Genomic DNA, 17,404 nt, shown 5'->3' with positions numbered 1-17,404 from the left:
TTTGGTCATTCTCAAAATTAAGTTTAGAAAATTTTTAGAAATGACTTTTTCGCTTGCCAAATGCACACAGTAGGGCCTACTATATGGCTCTATCCATTTTCCATACCACCTTATCATCAACCATCTGGGTATGAAGAACAAGATAATGGGCTGCATGTTCACTTCTTTCTGTAGGTGTGTTACAACTTACACTAGCAAAGCTACCATAAGCCTATGCAATGTGCTCTATAAAATTATTTCTAAAGTACTAGCTAATTGCTTGAAAAGAATCCTTGCAACAGTGATGATGAATCGCAGAGTGCCTTTGTCCCAGGGAGGCTCATAACAGGCAACGTTCTGGTGGCTTTCGAAACAATGCATTGTATTGATCAAAGGAAGAAAGGAAAGGAGGCCCTCATGGCTATAAAGCTCGACATGAGCAAGGCCTACGATAGGGTGGAATGGGTCTACTTGGAGGCAATGATGAAAAGGATGGGTTTCCATGACAAGTGGATATCCCTTATGATGATGTGCATTACCACAGTGTCATACTCAGTGCTGATTAACAGCGAACCCAAAGGCAAGATTATTCCATCGAGAGGACTCCAGCAAGGAGATCCAATTTCCCCATATCTTTTCCTACCATGTGCGGAGGGCTTGACTGCCATGTTGAAAAAGGAAGGCAGAGGGGTACATAAAAGGGATTGCGGTATGTATGGGAGCTCCAAGAATTTCCCACCTATTGTTTGCTAATGACAACATTGTATTTTGTAGGGCCACCGTTGAAGAAGGTAGTAGGGTTATGAAGGTGCTTGAGGATTATGAAGTGACTCGGGCCAAAAACTCAATAAGGAGGTGACTTCCCCCTTTTTTAGCAAGAACACTAGCAGAGAAGCTTAGTTCCTAGTGAAGCATCAGTCCGGAGCTCAAATCATAAGACATCACGAAAAGTATCTAGGGCTATCGCCACTAGTTGGAAAGGGGAAAAGGAAAGCTTTTAACTATATAAAAGACCTTGTGGGGAGAAAAATTTCTGGATGGAAAGGTAAACTTCTATCCAATGCGGGTAGAGAGATCCTCATGAAAGCTGTGGCCCAGCCACGCCTACATACATGATGAGTTGCTTTAAATTCCCGGAGACTATGTAAGGAACTAAACTCCATGATGAGTAATTTTTGGTGGGGGCAGAAGGAAAAAGAAATAAAAATGGCATGGATCTCGTGGGAAAAGCTGTGCACACTGAAGATAGAAGGGGGTATGGGTTTAAGGGACTTAAAAGCCTTCAACCTAGCCGTCCTTGCCAAACAAGGATTGAGAATCCAACCAAACCCAGACTCCCTGGTCCATAGAGTGTTTAAAGCGAAATACTTTGTAGGAAACTCCTTTAAGGAGGCTCAATTGGGTAGTAGAACATCTTACGCATGGAGAAGCACTATGGCAGCCAAGGATATTACTGAGAAGAGCTCCAAGTGGGTTATTGGCAATGGGAAATAGGTGAAAATATGGGATGATAGGTGGATCACAACACCGGATTCTTTTAAGGTGGTTAGCCAGAGGGGCCCTTATACTGAGTTGGAGATGGTTTCGAGTCTCATTAATATGGAGAACAGAGGTTGGGATGTTGCTATGGTAAAGAATACTTTCCTTCCCCATGAAGTGGAAGTTATTTTGGGAATTCCAATCATCTCTCTGATTCCCCAAGACTCCTTGACTTGGGCAAGGACTCCCAATGGCAGATTCACAGTAAGAAGTGCATTCCAAGTGGCCCAAAAATATGTGAAGAAGAGCAACCACCAAATGGAGAAGGGAGGAAGCTCAGATGATTCAAGAATGAAAGCCTTAAGCAAACCGTTTGGAGTTTGAACTGCCCAAATAAGATCAAGCATTTTATGTGGAGGTCTTGTAAGAATATTCTGCCAACAAAGCTCCATCTGAAGTCAAAGGGGATTGGTCAGGAAGTTAGCTGTGATTTGTGTGGAACTAATGAATCCTCGGGTCACATGCTGTGGGGTTATAGAGTTGTAGCAGAGGTGTGGAGTGCAACAAAGATAAAGCTCCCTTCTTTGCCTGAACCCCACTTGGACTTCTTGGACATAGTGTGGGAAATTAAGGAAAGGTGTCCGAGGGTAAATTGGGATCTGTTTGCTGTTACAGCTTGGAGCTTGTGGAACAACAGAAACTCTGTAAGGCATGGGGGTCAGAGCAAACGGCACGATATAATTGTTAAGGAGGTAGCTGATTACTTGAAGGAAGTTAGATAAGTTAAACAAGTCGAAGTCAGACCTCCTCAACCCGGCAAGCCTCCTTGGACCCCCTCTAGACTAGAAAGTTACAAAATCAATGTAGATGGAGTTGTGTTCAAAGAGTATGGGTGCTGTGGAGTTGGGGTTGTGATCAGAAATGAGCGGGGACAGCTGATGGGAGCGATGAGCAGAAAAGTGGTTTTGCTGCTGGGTGCATTCGAGATTGAGCCAAGGTCGTGGATGAAGGCGCCCAACTGGCCTGGGACCTTGGACTCAAGGATGTCATCATTGAGAGTGATGTGCAAACGGTGGTTAGTGCCCTGAAAGTGCAATGCCCAATGCCAAATTATATTCAGAAGCTGATTGAAGGAGTCCCGATGGGGCTGAGTTAGTTTAATTCATGGGAGGCTGCCCACATCAGTAGGAGTAGTAATGTTGCGGCCCATCTATTGGCTAGACATGCCAAGTGTGTGACTGATTGTATCATATGGGTTGAGGATACTCCTCCTATTCATTATGATGTAACAAATCTGAACTTCGGTTCTGTTTAATGAAAGTAAGGCGTATGCTGTTTATCAAAAAAAATAAATAATAAATAAGAACTACACCCCCTGGCTCTGACCATTATATAGACATATAGACTCATAGAGTGATGCATCTCAATTGGAAAAGAATCAATAAGAAAAGAAAATTTGAATTGATCAATTCATTCATCAAAAATAACAAAAAGGAAACGAAAGATGAAACATGCTAGGATTATACTGACCAAAAAAAAACAGAGAGAAAGAAATTATAAATTATTTACTTATTTCAATTTTCTTTTCCAATTTGAAGTAATGCTATCTTAGGCGAAAGATAGCTATCTCTTGTCTGTGTTTGACCTCAATGAGAAAATAAAACAGAGAACTAACAATATTAAAGAATGAGAAATATGATAAGAAATCATACATATATTTTCCAACAGGAATTATAACATAATTTATAGCCCCAATCATCTGCCTGGAGCATTTACATGTAGTTTATCAACAAGCATATACCAATAACAATAAGCAAAGATAAATAGTAGTCACACATGCAATTTTCTTAAATACATTCTTAGGATCTTATACGAAACTTCTCAATCCGAGCGTAATTCATGACATAACTAACGCTCCAATTCCAACATGTCTCAAGCAATTATGTTACTCGCTTTATCCTTCTTGATCTGGATAAGCTTGTCAAAGACACACCAAGGAAAACTGAGGAAATGAGCTCCATCCATTCCCACATTGCTGCGACCCCAATAGCTGGGGTGATATGTAACGTGGTACCAAGCCGATGCTTTTGCTTTTGCTTTTGCTTTTGCATTGACAACATCAGTGTCAGAATCTGACTCACTTCCCTCGTTGAACCAGCTCCTAGCTTCATTTCTTAGTGCCATTACAGAATAATTAATCTCTTCCATATCCCTCCTCTTTTCAAAAGATTTTGAGATTGTCAATATGTGCCCACTGAGTATTTCAGCTTCAGTTTCGATCCCATAATAATCCATCAAACTCAACATCTTGCGATCATACTGCCTTTTGTAATAGAAAGCATCACTGATGTAGTCCTTGAAGCCGTCTACTTCCATGTCAGCATCATAACACTGCTTTGCTACTTCTGAGGTGAAGGGTGTCACTGGGCTTGTGAGCGATGCAAGGTCTTTCACCTCTCGAAAAAGCTTTCCAATCACACGTTCTGATTTGTAGGTGCGTTTATCAGACTTTTCCATGAAATCTGGATATTTCATAACACGCAGATGATGGGGTATTTCGGCAACAACACCACTTTTTGGGGAGTCAACCGCAATTGAGTGTAGTTTTGCAAGCTCAATACATTCAGGACTCATTGCCCTACGGGGCTCACTATCTGCAAAGACAATGTGGGCATTATCGATGATTCCCAAACGGTCGTTGAGTATGTAGTCGACAAAATACTCTTGAACTTCCTGTAGCATAAGGGTGACATGCTTTGTTATATAAGGTATAGAAGGATGTTGCTACAAATGGGATGGAAAATATGAGGAATCAATGCAATCTTTAAATGCATTAGTGTGGAACGTGTGGTGCATTACTACCTAGTAGAGAGAATTAATACCATTAAGTATGACTCACTCCAGCCTAGATTTCGCTATCACTCAAAATGTCAAGAAGAACAATTGGAATGACCTCAACGCCTGGGATTTCTAGATTTGATCATGATGAGGCAATTCTGCTTAGAATTTCTAGATTCCAAACTAATTCCAGAATAGCAAGACAGAGCCTTTAACAAAATCAAACAAATTTATTGCAGACTTTTCTCAATGATCCTAAATATCCAAAAAAGAGTGTTTCAATCAAGAATATGTGATATGTACATAGCTTATTCTTTTGTGCTCATATTAATATTATTGAAGAACACAGTGCATTGGCGAATAATATAACATGAACAGAAAAGATAATTGTTTATGAGTATGGAAACAATACTTTTCCCTCTTAAAATAAAAAAAGTTCAGAAACAGTTTCGTAAATGACTGCTCATTAGATGCACAAGAATATACACAGCCACGTATAAACTAAATGCTTAATTGTCTTTTAACATATAGAAAATCCAAGATCGCAAAGGCTAGATGATGGAAACACGGTGTCTTCTCATCAAGTGCTATAAGCAAATGAATAGACATTTGTTCAGAAAGATCTATTATACCCTACTTTTATATTGCAGTTTTATGCATATATTAATTGCAGAGGTAAATTAAAATGTGGTGTGCTCAAAATATGCATGGCTTGTTACTACATATAAATTGGGATTACCTCTATTGTAACATCATGATCAAGTGGCTTAGTGTTTGCTCCGATATACTCCATCGGTTGAATTTGTCGAGGAGGAATAAGATCAGGGTCCCAACAAACGAAGTACAGATCTCCATCCAAGTCACTCCTAGAGCATTCGTTTGGATGAGGTCTAATGCAATTGGTCAAATAATGTTAGTGAGTAGAGTATTCCCAAAGTTTTTTATTTTTTATTTTTATTTATTTAATTAGGTGTTGTCTTGCCAAGGCAAGAGAACAAATAAAGACAAATAACACAACAACCTAGTATGCAAGTACAATATAAAATTATTTGATGAGCATTGGAAAAAAGTTAGATTTTTTCCATCCCAGAAGTGGTGAAAAGGACATTGTATGTCTGCAAACTTAACATCAAGTTAAGATAACAACATTTATATTTATACTATATATAAGAGGATTTTCTTCTTTTAACTGGACTTTTTTGTGATTCAAAAATGCCTTCTTTAATGAAAAGTAACTTTATTTAGAAATAGGATCATAAATGTCAAATAACAAATTTCATTTTGAATTCAAAAAGAGAATTTCTAAAATTTAAGATTTTTTTTCTCTTTTCACGTTCAAAAAAGAAATTACAATACTATTTATCTCAAAATTTTATCCTTTTTATTTGTTTGAAATACATATATATATATATATATATATATTTTAAATTATAATAGATGTAAATTATTAACCTTTATCCAAAAAATAAAAGAGTCTCGCGCTTGCACAGAGGTTAATATTATATTTGGACAGACAACCTATGATCATGGTAATTAACACTACAAGAATTTTGGCCTTTTGCGACCAATGTTTTAGTGACGACCAAAAAGTCGTCACTATTAGGCACACATTAGCGACGATAATATATGGTCATCGCTAATAAGTGCATGGTAGCGACGATGCTAAGGTAGTCGCTAATAAGTCGTCGCTAACATCATGGAGGGAATTTTATTTGCTTTTATAAAATGGAAGGAAACTTTTAGCGACGACAATAAATTTTATAGTGACAACATTTGTGTCGCTAAAATAAGATTTATTTTAACGACAACATCTATCGTCACTAATAATCAACTTTAGTGATGACCTTGTGTGTCGTCGCTGATATGTGGCCAAAAATATATAGTAAATATATTATATATATGCTCTCTTTATCAGCGATGACACATTGGTCATCGCTAATAGAAGGCTATTAGCGACGATATAATTTGTCGTCTCTGATAGTCGCATTTTAGCAATGATACAACATGTTGTCGCAAATATATCTACCAAAATATATTGGAGGGAAAAATTTTAACTCTCAAAAAGTGGAGGGAATTAATGGAGGGAAGCAGATTATATATTAGCAACGAATTAGGTCGTCGCTATTAGAGATCTTTTAGTGACAACAAAGATTATCGTCACTAATATGTGGCCAAAATAATTTTGATATAATATGATTTTTTTTTTTATCAAATCCTCCAAAATGCCTCTTAAAATTTTTAAAATGACATAAATTCCTTTAAAATATTTGAAATGATTAAAATACCACTAGCCTCATCAAAATGACCAAAATACCCCCAAACTTATACCATGACCAAAATAACCTTGAAACCTCTAAAGTAATTTAAAACTCTCCAATTTGTTAAAAAAAAAAAAACAAAGAGACTAGGGAGGGCTTGTTGCTTCAAAATACTCTCAAATCATAATTTCACCCATTCGAAACTCAAAATCGATAAAAATAACAAAAATTGAGAAAGTTCTAATTTCACTCTAAATACTGACTAATACCCATAGTTATCAAAATGTGAATCGTACCGTGAATCAATTTTTGATTTTTTGTATATCATGTGTCATAAGATACACAAATACTTAATAAAATTATAAAAAATATTATAGATATACATATATGAAAGGTATATTCATTATAAATTCATAAAATATTCAACTAATAACCAATTCAAAAATTAATTATGTAATAATATTTACCAAAACTAACTAAATAAATCAAATTAAAATTATTTATAACATACATATTCCAATTGATTAAAACCAGAAGTGATAATACATGATATATGAGCCAAAATAATAATTTTTTCATTGTCTTGCCTAATCAACTTTATCTAAGTCAATGTTAACAAGATATTCATCATCTTGTAAAATTATTTTTTCATTGATATTTTCTAACAACTTTTCCAATACCCAATAATCCACTGGAAACCTTCCCACTGAACCTAGTTTCACCAAATCCAACGGTCTCGGGATCATCGATTAAGTTTGACCAAGTTTGACCTTGTTCTAAACTTTGACCACACATTTCTCTAAATCCAACCGTTTGATTGTGACCATAATTTACCAGAATTAATCTTTCATGACACTCTTCAAATCCAACGGTCAGATTCCAAATCTAATAATAGCGCATGACAGACATGTGTTGCGTACCTGTATGGCTCTGTTCTCTCAATCTGACCATCCAATTGGTCTCAAATTTCGCCAACACCAATATGTCACCATAATCTTGAAATACAATGATCAAGATTTGAATATGAATTGGAGCATGATGGTCACATGCCATATGGCCCCATGAAGATTCAGTTATCCTTGTTCTCATAATTTGACCATCCGATTAAAATTATGTTCTCCAGATTACTTCCTTTAAAGTTATGTTTTCCCTTGAATCACATATGGAAGTGACAGAAGTATTAGTCCAAAGTACTACCTTTAAAATTATATTTTCCATAAAAAATACTAATTTTCAAAAATTCATTTTTAAAGGGAAGATACTAGTAGGTGCTCCCCTAGGATCAAACATGAGATTTTCAGTTTATCTTGACATTAACCCTTACTAATTGTGGGGTTTTCAAAATAAAGTTATTTTGGGTTTTTCCTCTAAAATCAAAACCATCAATATCTAAACACGTGTCTTATTCTTGATGCTTGTAAGATATCATGAGACATATGCCCCCAAGGCTAGGTAAGTATATTTTAAAATAATCAAAATACTCCCAAAACAACTAAAATGACCAAAATACTCTTGAAACATCTAAAATGACCCAAATATCTCCAAACCTCTAAAATGACCGAAATACCCTCAAAATCTCCAACGATATCAGGACCATCTATTAAGTTTGATTGGATTTGATTGCGTTTGACTAACTTTAACTAAACTTTGACCGTACCTTTCTCTAAATCCAACCGTTCGATTGTGATCATTATTTACTTGAATTAACCTTTCAATACACTCTTCAAATCCAACGATTAGATGTTAGATCTAATTATGGCGCATGATGGACATGTGTTGCATACTTGTATGGCTCTGTTCTCTCAATCTGACCATCCAATTGGTCTCAAATTTCGCCAACACCAATATGTCACCATACTCTTGAAATCCAATGATCAAGATTTGAATATGAATTGGAGCATGACGATCACATGCCATGTGGCCCCATGAAGATTCAGTTATCCTTGTTCTCATAATTTAACCATCCGATTGAAATTATGTTCCCCAAATTACTTCATTTACAATTATGTTTTCTCTTGAATCACATATTGGAGTGACAAAAGTATTAGTTCATAACACTACCTTTAAAATTATATTTTCCATAAAATATACTAATTTTCAAAAATTCATTTTTAAAGGGAAGATACTAGTTGGTGCTCCCTTGGATCAAACATGAGATTTCCAATTTATCTTGACATTAACCCTTACTAATTGTGGGTTCTTCAAATGGTTTTCAAACTAAAGTTATTTTTGTTTTTTCCTCTAAAATCAAAACCATCAATCTAAACACGTCTTATTCTTGATGCATGTAAGATATCATGAGACATATGCCCCCAAGGCTATGTAAGTATATTCTAAAATGATCAAAATACTCCCAAAACAACTAGAATGACCAAAGTACTCTCGAAACATCTAAATGACCCAAAACCCCCCAAACCTCTAAAATGACCAAAATACTCTCAATATCTCTAAAGTGATTAAAAATACCCGCGAAATCTCTAAAATAACTAATAATACCCTAAAACCTCTAAACTGACCCAAAAAAAAAAAAAAAAACTCTCGAAATCTTTAAAATGACCAAAATACCTCAAAACCTTTAAAATGACCCAAATACCCCTGAAATATCTAAAATGACCAAAATTTACTAAAATGACCAAAACTTACTAAAGTTTCTAGAATGCCAAAATACTCCTTAAACTCTTAAAAGGCCAAAATTTTCATTTTAGAGGTTTTAGGGGCATTTTTGTCATTTTAGAGGTTTTAGGGTATTTTGGTCATTTTAGAGGTTTCAAGATTATTTTAGTAAATTTTTAGGTTTAGGGGTATTCTAGTAGTTTTGTGTGCATTTTGGTCATTCTAGTTGTTTCCAGAGTATTTTGGTCATTTTGGAGGTTTTAGGAGTATTTTTTGCATTCACAATACATTTTAGTCATTTTTTGTGGTTCTGAGGGTATTTTAGTCATTTTAGTAGTTTTGGAGTAGTTTAGAAGTTTCATTGTATTTTTGCTTATTTTAGAGGTTTCGGAGGTATTTTGATTATTTTTTATGTTTCAGGAGTATTTTGGTCATTTTAGAAGTTTAGGGGTATTTTGGTCATTTTATATTTTCACGGTTATTTTGGTCATTTTAGAAGTTTTGAGGGTATTTTGGTCATTTTAGTGATTTTGGGTTTTTTTGGTTATTTAAAAATAAATTGGGGGTATTGTGGTCATTTTGAAGGTTTTAGGGGTATTTTGGACATTTGAAGTACATTTTAGTCATTTTGGTTGTTCCAAAGATATTATTATTATTTTTTTCATTTGAGTGGTTTTGGAGTATTTTAGAAGTTTCTTGATTTTTTAAATTTTAAATTATTCTCATGAGTAAAATAAAATTTATTAGTTTAGACAATTTTGTCAATTTATAAATTATTATATCCCACCAAAAACTTTATTAGTAAAATATTAAACTATATTGTGAAGAAACACAATAGTTGTCACAATATTGTGTTTTAACAAAGGCAACCAAAGTCTCTCACAATAGATATAGTTTTTTTGTCACAATAACTCATGAAATGTAAATAAAAAAAATAAAAAATAAATAACTGATTAAAGTCCCATGAGCCATGATCTCCCACTCTTTCTCAGTCAGTACCCAATTACCACTTATCGCTTATCATCTCTCTCCATCCCTCTCACACACCCGTTGAACCTATAGGCCTACTGCCGCCGACCATCTCTTTAACACTTGCAGAACCTGTAGATCCACTGCCTTTGACCATCTCTTAGCCGCTTTCCAGGTATTGTCTCTTTCTCTCTTCTCTCATTTGTGTTTTCGATTTTTTTTTTTCGTTTTCTTCTTGTTCGTATTAATGTTAGTAGAGTTGGTTCGCTTTTCAATTTTTTTTACAGATTTGATATTAAAGTTTGCTCCAATCAGTGGGACCTAGGTATGACTTTTCTTTTTTTTGTTTTGTTTTTGTAATTAAATTAATAAATATATAATATAATAAATCAAAGATGGAGTTGGGATTTAGCTACCGTACTACATGCCTTAATTGCTGATGGTTTTTTTTTTTTTTGGGTAATTAATGCTTATGGTACCATTTCATTCCAACCTAAACCCAGACAATCCTTCTGCTTATATATTTCATTGACTCTGAAAAAAAAAAAAATTGCTTATATATTTGACAATTGCGCCCAAAAAAAAAAATTTGTTTGACAGGGTCCTTTAAAATGTGTTTGTATTCATTACTGTGTGGAAATTTCAAGAAACTCTAGAATTTGATAACTATTTATAAAAAATGCACAATTTTTTGACTAAAGGTTCTGCCTTTGTACTATCTAAAACCCTTAATGTAAATGTTGGGGAAAATTTCTAAATCCCCTCAATGTCTATGTGTGAATTAAAATGAGTGACTACCAAGCAATAGTAATATTACTGAAACAAAAAAAAAATTTCAATAAGCACTACATAAACACATACACAAAAGAATACCAAATTTTACGTGAAATATCCTCAAGTGCAGAGGAAAAAATCACGGGACAACTCTAAAAAATATCCATTGTAAAATAAAAATTACAACTCTCAAGTTTGTGCTAAGCTTGAGTCCACAATAAATTAGATATGCAACAAATAAATCTCAAGGATTAAATACAATCTCACCACAAAATCAGTAGTCAAATCTTCCTCTTAATACTCCAACTCTCCCTGGTTGTAGCACTCAAAAACTCCAAGAGAACTTTACCAATTTATCTTCCTTGTGTGTATAACTTGAGCAAAGAAAAATGTCACATTTTTCTTTTTCACTCTCTCACACTCTCACTGTATATATCTCTATTTCTTTCTTTGAACTACACCTTAAATGGCTGAATATCTCTTTGTGTTTCCTGCTTACTCTGTGGAACTCACAATACTTCAGCTCTCTCTCAGTGTGTTTCTTCTCACACTCTGGCCGAGTGGCCTTTGTTTGCTTCAGCCAAAAACCAACGTGTCCCACACGCCTCAAGTCATGTCTCATTTAATGAAGGCTGACTTTTCTACAAGCTTGCAAGACAAGCTCATTTAGAGCTTTGATAAGGTGTGGGCTGGACCCATGGTGCTATGATGCACCTATAAATATATAGTTTGACTCTTGGTAGGAAAAGCATTCCAAAGCTGACATGGGCAGTACTCTTTCAATTGTTTTGTGCGCTATTAAGGTATGTAATTGGATACATTCTCTTTTTATATTGATTCCCCTAATTAATTCACACTTACATGAGGATCTAAAATAGTGACATACTAATATTGCAGGGGATCATTAGCTCAAAATTTATACATTATAAGAGCTTAGCATTGACATTTGCAACATTTTTCAGCTATAGCTAAATCTCATTCTTGCCGTTAACCTTCATCTTGACTATCTCAATTTGGTATGATCATGTTTCTCTCAAAATTAATTTTATTAAAGAAATCATTTTCATGGTGCTAAAACTTTGTTATTACGTGTATTAATTCTATAAAAGAAGTCATTTTTATGGTGCTACAACTTTGTTCCTAGATGTGTAACATATAATCAAAAGTCACAAATAAATTAATTAACTAGAGCATTGTATAGTAACTAGTATATAATTTTATTTAAATTTGTTTGAAATCCACTTATGTGCTGGGGTTGGGATACTCAGTAGTTATTATAAGAGCTCTTATGATGCTTGGCATTGGCTTTTTTACCTTGTAATTTTTTTTAAAAAAATAACGGGTATGTTTGAATTGAAAATCTTGTGGTCCAAAATTTCCAAACTTTTTCATTCATTTTCACTTCTCATTGCTTAGTCATTTGATCATTTATTATTTTAATTTTTCTTTTAAAAAATGTTATATTTTTAACTCACTGTTGGGTTCTTGGAGCAACCATAGAGTTCTCTATCCTTTATTTTGTCCCACTTTTTCATTTGATGGATTTGTATTCAACTCAAAGCTATTGCTGGTATTCCTATTAAGCGGGCTAGTTTACAAGAAGTAGCAACCTTGTGAGGAAAGTTGGGTTATACTTGGTAAGTAATTCACTTCTATTACATCTATGAATTATCATTTATCTTTTTAATAATCTTGTTAGTTGTTTTAATTGTTACAACATGAAAAATTAATGTCTGTAAACTTTCTTGTTGATAATACTTGAATGATGAAAAATATAACTTACTAAATTCAATTGTTAGAGAACTTGTTTAACTCATCGACCCACTTCATCTCAAGTAAAAAAGGGTTTGTTGAAATTATGATAGGGACATGAAAATGGATAAAATAAAGTTGGATGCATAAAGAAAATGAAGAAGATAATAGTGATGAGGTATATCAGGGAAAGTGAATGTATTAGGGTTAATGCAACAATTCAACAAGAAAATGATGAAGACTCAACTTTGTTGCATAGAGATGATGTGACAACAATAAATTTGGGGGCCTTAATAGTTGTTGATGATATATATTTACAACTTGATGAAAGTATGTTCATCAATGATGACTTGTCTAAGGAGGAATGGGATACAAATTCCAACCATGAAGAAGAAATATATAGTGATGATGATGTTTTAAGCTTAAATCAGGAAAAAGATTTATCTAGTAATGATGAATCTATTGGAGATCTTTGGAATGAAGATTAAGTTAAGTTTTGAATCAAGTTAAGTTTTGTTAAATACATAAAGTTTTCATATCTTCTCGGCTATGGTATTTTTGAAAAATAAAAATGTTAAAAATTTTATTTGGATGTTAAAACTATTTTGTATGCATTTTTGTCATCTACTTTAGTTGACCTTTACATTGGTTTATTCTTTTTATTTCAGGTTAAAATGTCGCATGCCTTGGGCTACTAATGATGTTGAGGGGAGATACATTTCATTGCAAGTTTGGTTGTATATCTTCTTGAAGAATTTGTTATTATTTGATTAGTATTTGAGATGGTAGATTTGAATTTGAATTATGTATATGATATTGAACTTGGGTATTGTTTTTCCTTATTAGTAGTTACTGATTGAGCCAATATTGTTAAGCTTAAATGAGTATTTGTGATTGAAAATTTGTGATGTGTGGAATTGTGGTTTATGGTTTATAATTATTTCTCATTAGGTACCCATGTAAATTTCAAAATGTAAATTTTAAAGAAAAAAAATGTAAAATAGTATTAGCGACGACATTGTCATCACTAATATTTTATCATATCATTAGTGACGACAAACAATATCATCGCTAATATGCGATTTTTAGTGATGACATGTTTGTGGTCACTTATATATCATTATACGTGACGACAGCAAGCGTCATCGCTAGTAATGACATATTAGCGACAACAAAAATGTCGTCGTTAATAATAATTTAATAGCGACAATAAAAAAATTTGTCACTACTAATGAGCTAGTAGCGACGACATTTCGTCTTAGGGTCTCGAGTTATTTATGACAACAATTGTCACTATTAGCGACGACTTTGTCGTCGTTAATAGTATTATATTTGCGACGGCATTAATATCGTCACTAAAAAACTTTTTTGTTACCACTTTTGTTTAACGAAAATTAGCGACGACATTTTTCGTCGCCAATATAAATAGCGACGATATTTAAAGCATTAGCGACGACTATATGCCGTCGCTAAAGACCAAATTTCTTGTAGTGTAACCTACTAGAGGAGAATATGTTGCAAATTATTTAAATAAGATACATATTATATCCATGCATGCAACATACAAGTACAAATGGATCATTATATATCTTACATATGCATGTCTTTGTAAGTACGTAAAGGTATACAAAAATGTGTATAAAGTTGATGCTGGCATAGGATTATGTATAAACACTAAATGTATGTGCATTTGTCTGTGCAAATATTACAGGATTTCATGCCTTAGAATTATCTATTAGAGTTTGACTTACCTCTAGTACATTTTTAATTAGACATGTCATTTTATTTTAAATATACAACAGTAAGTGATAGTGAGTTTAATCCCCACATTTTATTTTATTAATAAATGATGTGACAGTCTTTCATTAAAACAAATGGAAATTAAAAAAAAATACTGATTGTAAGTCAAATTCTATCTAGTATGGAATATCACAGTATCACCTTTTCCCCTTTTGGGGAAAAACAACACAATCTACCAGGTGGTGCAAATCCGGCACATCAACAGCCTTTAGAACACGCACATCTCCCGGATGCAGACATGGGCTTTTAGCAACAACTACCTCACCCTCAAAAATTAAATTGTTTGGGTTTGAGTTGCTTGTGCGAAACATATCGGAGAAACCATTAGAGAGCTGCCTACTAGAGTGAGAAATTTGGACAAATACTTCACCATATTCCAATGTCCTGGTCTCATCTAGGCATCCCATCATACATCTTCCATTTGGAATAAATATCCTACTTTTGAGTCGTAATTCTAGCAACTTAGATGCACGAAGTGTTTGTAGCATCATTGAAAGAAATGGTTCAGCATCAGGCTGATAACCACACAAAAGCATTTCCTTAAGAACCTTTTTCGTCTCTCCTAGGAATATCGATTCCAATGCTTCCTGTGAGCTCAACGGATCTATTAACAAGGCATCTAGTTGACCTATTGCCTCCTTTTTCTTCTTTTCAAAAACTCGATCCTTAACTCCGAGGGTAGACAAAAGAGTGATTATCTGACGATTAAGAAAACAAGGTCGATACCTACTCCATTCCAAGACATCTAGTTTTATGTTTTCTGATTTGTACTTACACATGCTCTTTCTCAATGACAACTTCTTTGAAGAAGTTGGATCAACAGCCACAACACCTTTTTACCCACCATATCGAATTTCAAATGCAGATGGAACATAATTTTCTAGCCCACATTTTGCAGCCACCTCTCTAGCCAATTCTGCAAATATCTTACCTATACCATCAGAGAAACAGTATGGGATTCCATTCCTTACAACTTCTACATCAGGAACATTTTCAACTTCCTGCCTACTAATGCTCACTGTTTCTCTTGAAGAGCTGAAAGATTGACCCAATCTGGCAACATATTTTGCCACATTCCTAATCTCGTGAAAATCACCCATCCAGTCTCTGATATCTGCTGCAGTCAGACCAGGTCTTGAAACAAACATCCAAATAGAATTTTCTCGTAATTGACTGTTAGAAAAGGCAAGAAATTCAAACTTCTTAGCACCGATAACTATGCCATTTGGTAAAATGGATAGTATCCTATCATAAATGCTAGTTCGCCTCTCCCCTTTTGCCGAAGATGCACAAGATGATATAACTGTTGCGTGCAGTTTATCCAAGTCCTCATCAACAAACGAAACACGAAGAAAGTCATCAATATACTTATGATACTTGCGTAACACACGATTGGAGAGATTCACCTCTGGGCCCCAGAAATATACTTTAGATGGAGTTATTAAAACCCTGTGTACGTATACAAACCCATCATCTAAAGGCTTAGCAGTAGGTTTAGGAAGTTGATTCGAATTGGCGTATTTCTTGTACTGATCCTTCACCTAGCTTACAGGTTCATAGTAGCATTCTTTCACATTAGACAGTTTGTCCAAGGCACTTTCTATATACTCAATTGATATTCTCTTAGGATCGACCAACCGATAAAAATTAGCATCAATTGCTTGGCCAGGAAGACAGCCATGCTGAATTAAAGAGTTGATCTTGAACAAGATTTTATAAGGCAAGTCAAAGCCTTCTGGAAGATTCACAATAGGGACTAGTCCTGAACTGCAAGAGAGAGTAGAACCTCGCTTCAAAACAAAAGGGCCTTCATTTTTCTTATAAGAGACAAAATCACCATGAAATTTTGGAAGCTGATCCTTCTGGGGAACCTCCAAACATAGAGCAGAAGATTGGCCAATGCGGCACGACGAAGTGAAATCAACTTCTCGGACCCAATGACGAGTCTGATCTTCCACATAAATCCGAGGAGCTCCAAGTAACTAACAATGCAGAGAAAAATAATTTGTTAGAATGTTAACTAACTACAAAAAAAGCATGGTGCATGAGCAGAAAATTGTGAAAAATTATAATTAATGTTTAAACTATCTAACCTGAATGAGAAGAAACTTTTTAGCTTGACCACGTGGTTGATGGTGCTGAATCTGCCAAATGTTCTCATAAGAGATTTCAAGCTTGTACTTTTCAGAAAGATAAGGGAAATGGAAGTTCAAATTTCTCTTCTTCGAGTCAAATTCGACAAAAACATTTTCCTGTTTCCAGAGCACAGAAAAACTTTCCCTTGAAGTCTGATAACCAAAGTGCAATGCTATATTATACATGGTATATTATCTACAGCACAGAAACTGGTGTTGATTATTGAAGAAGACTATGAAAAAGCAAAGCAAAGCAAAGAGAGAAGTAGAGAAAATATGTTGCGGTGAAAGAAGAAAGGCTAATGATCAAACTATATATAGAGAGAGTAGAGAGCAGTGAACTGTCGTGATATATGAAGCTGACGTAGACATTAAGAGGTAATTGACACATGGCGGCATATGATTTCTTTCCGTGGAACATTGTCAAAGGTTGTTTTTTTGTTTTAACTTTTATTCTTTTGTTGTGAAACGTAGAGACCAAGGTTAGAGAAAATCTGAATCAAACGTTAATATATGATATATCAGATTCCTCAAAATTACTTTTATTCTTTTGTTGCAAACCCTTTTCTAATAACTTACCATTTTCTTCTGTAATGTGGAAACTTTGGGAAGAAGGAGAATATTGTTTGATTCTTTGGCTTTGAGCATTCTCAACATTGTCCAACACTTCTTTATGTGCATAGAAGATTCTTAAAAAACAAGCTCTACTTCTTTCCTTTGTGTTAATAAACTATAAGGGATTATATAGAAATGAAGAAGGATCTAGACTATTTGATTACTGCAAGTATATTAAAATGAATACAATTC

General features: G+C 34.4%; 1 long non-coding RNA gene and 1 pseudogene across 1 annotated transcript; one reads left to right on the top strand and one right to left on the bottom strand.

Moving 5' to 3' along the window:
• Positions 1-3,387: 3,387 nt before the first annotated feature.
• On the bottom strand, positions 3,388-16,783 carry LOC142627094 (putative RNA-dependent RNA polymerase 1; annotated as a pseudogene).
• LOC142627095 (uncharacterized) lies at positions 10,142-13,563 on the top strand. Its single transcript, XR_012842765.1, has 4 exons — positions 10,142-10,311; positions 10,424-10,461; positions 12,472-12,547; positions 13,331-13,563. It is a non-coding gene; the product is annotated as an uncharacterized LOC142627095 (long non-coding RNA).
• Positions 16,784-17,404: the final 621 nt, after the last annotated feature.

Source organism: Castanea sativa, chromosome 3 (genome assembly GCF_040712315.1).
Source record: "Castanea sativa cultivar Marrone di Chiusa Pesio chromosome 3, ASM4071231v1".
Lineage (NCBI taxonomy): Eukaryota > Viridiplantae > Streptophyta > Magnoliopsida > Fagales > Fagaceae > Castanea > Castanea sativa.
The sequence above is the reverse complement of the archived record's forward strand: the minus strand, read 5'-3'. Positions and strand labels throughout refer to the sequence as shown.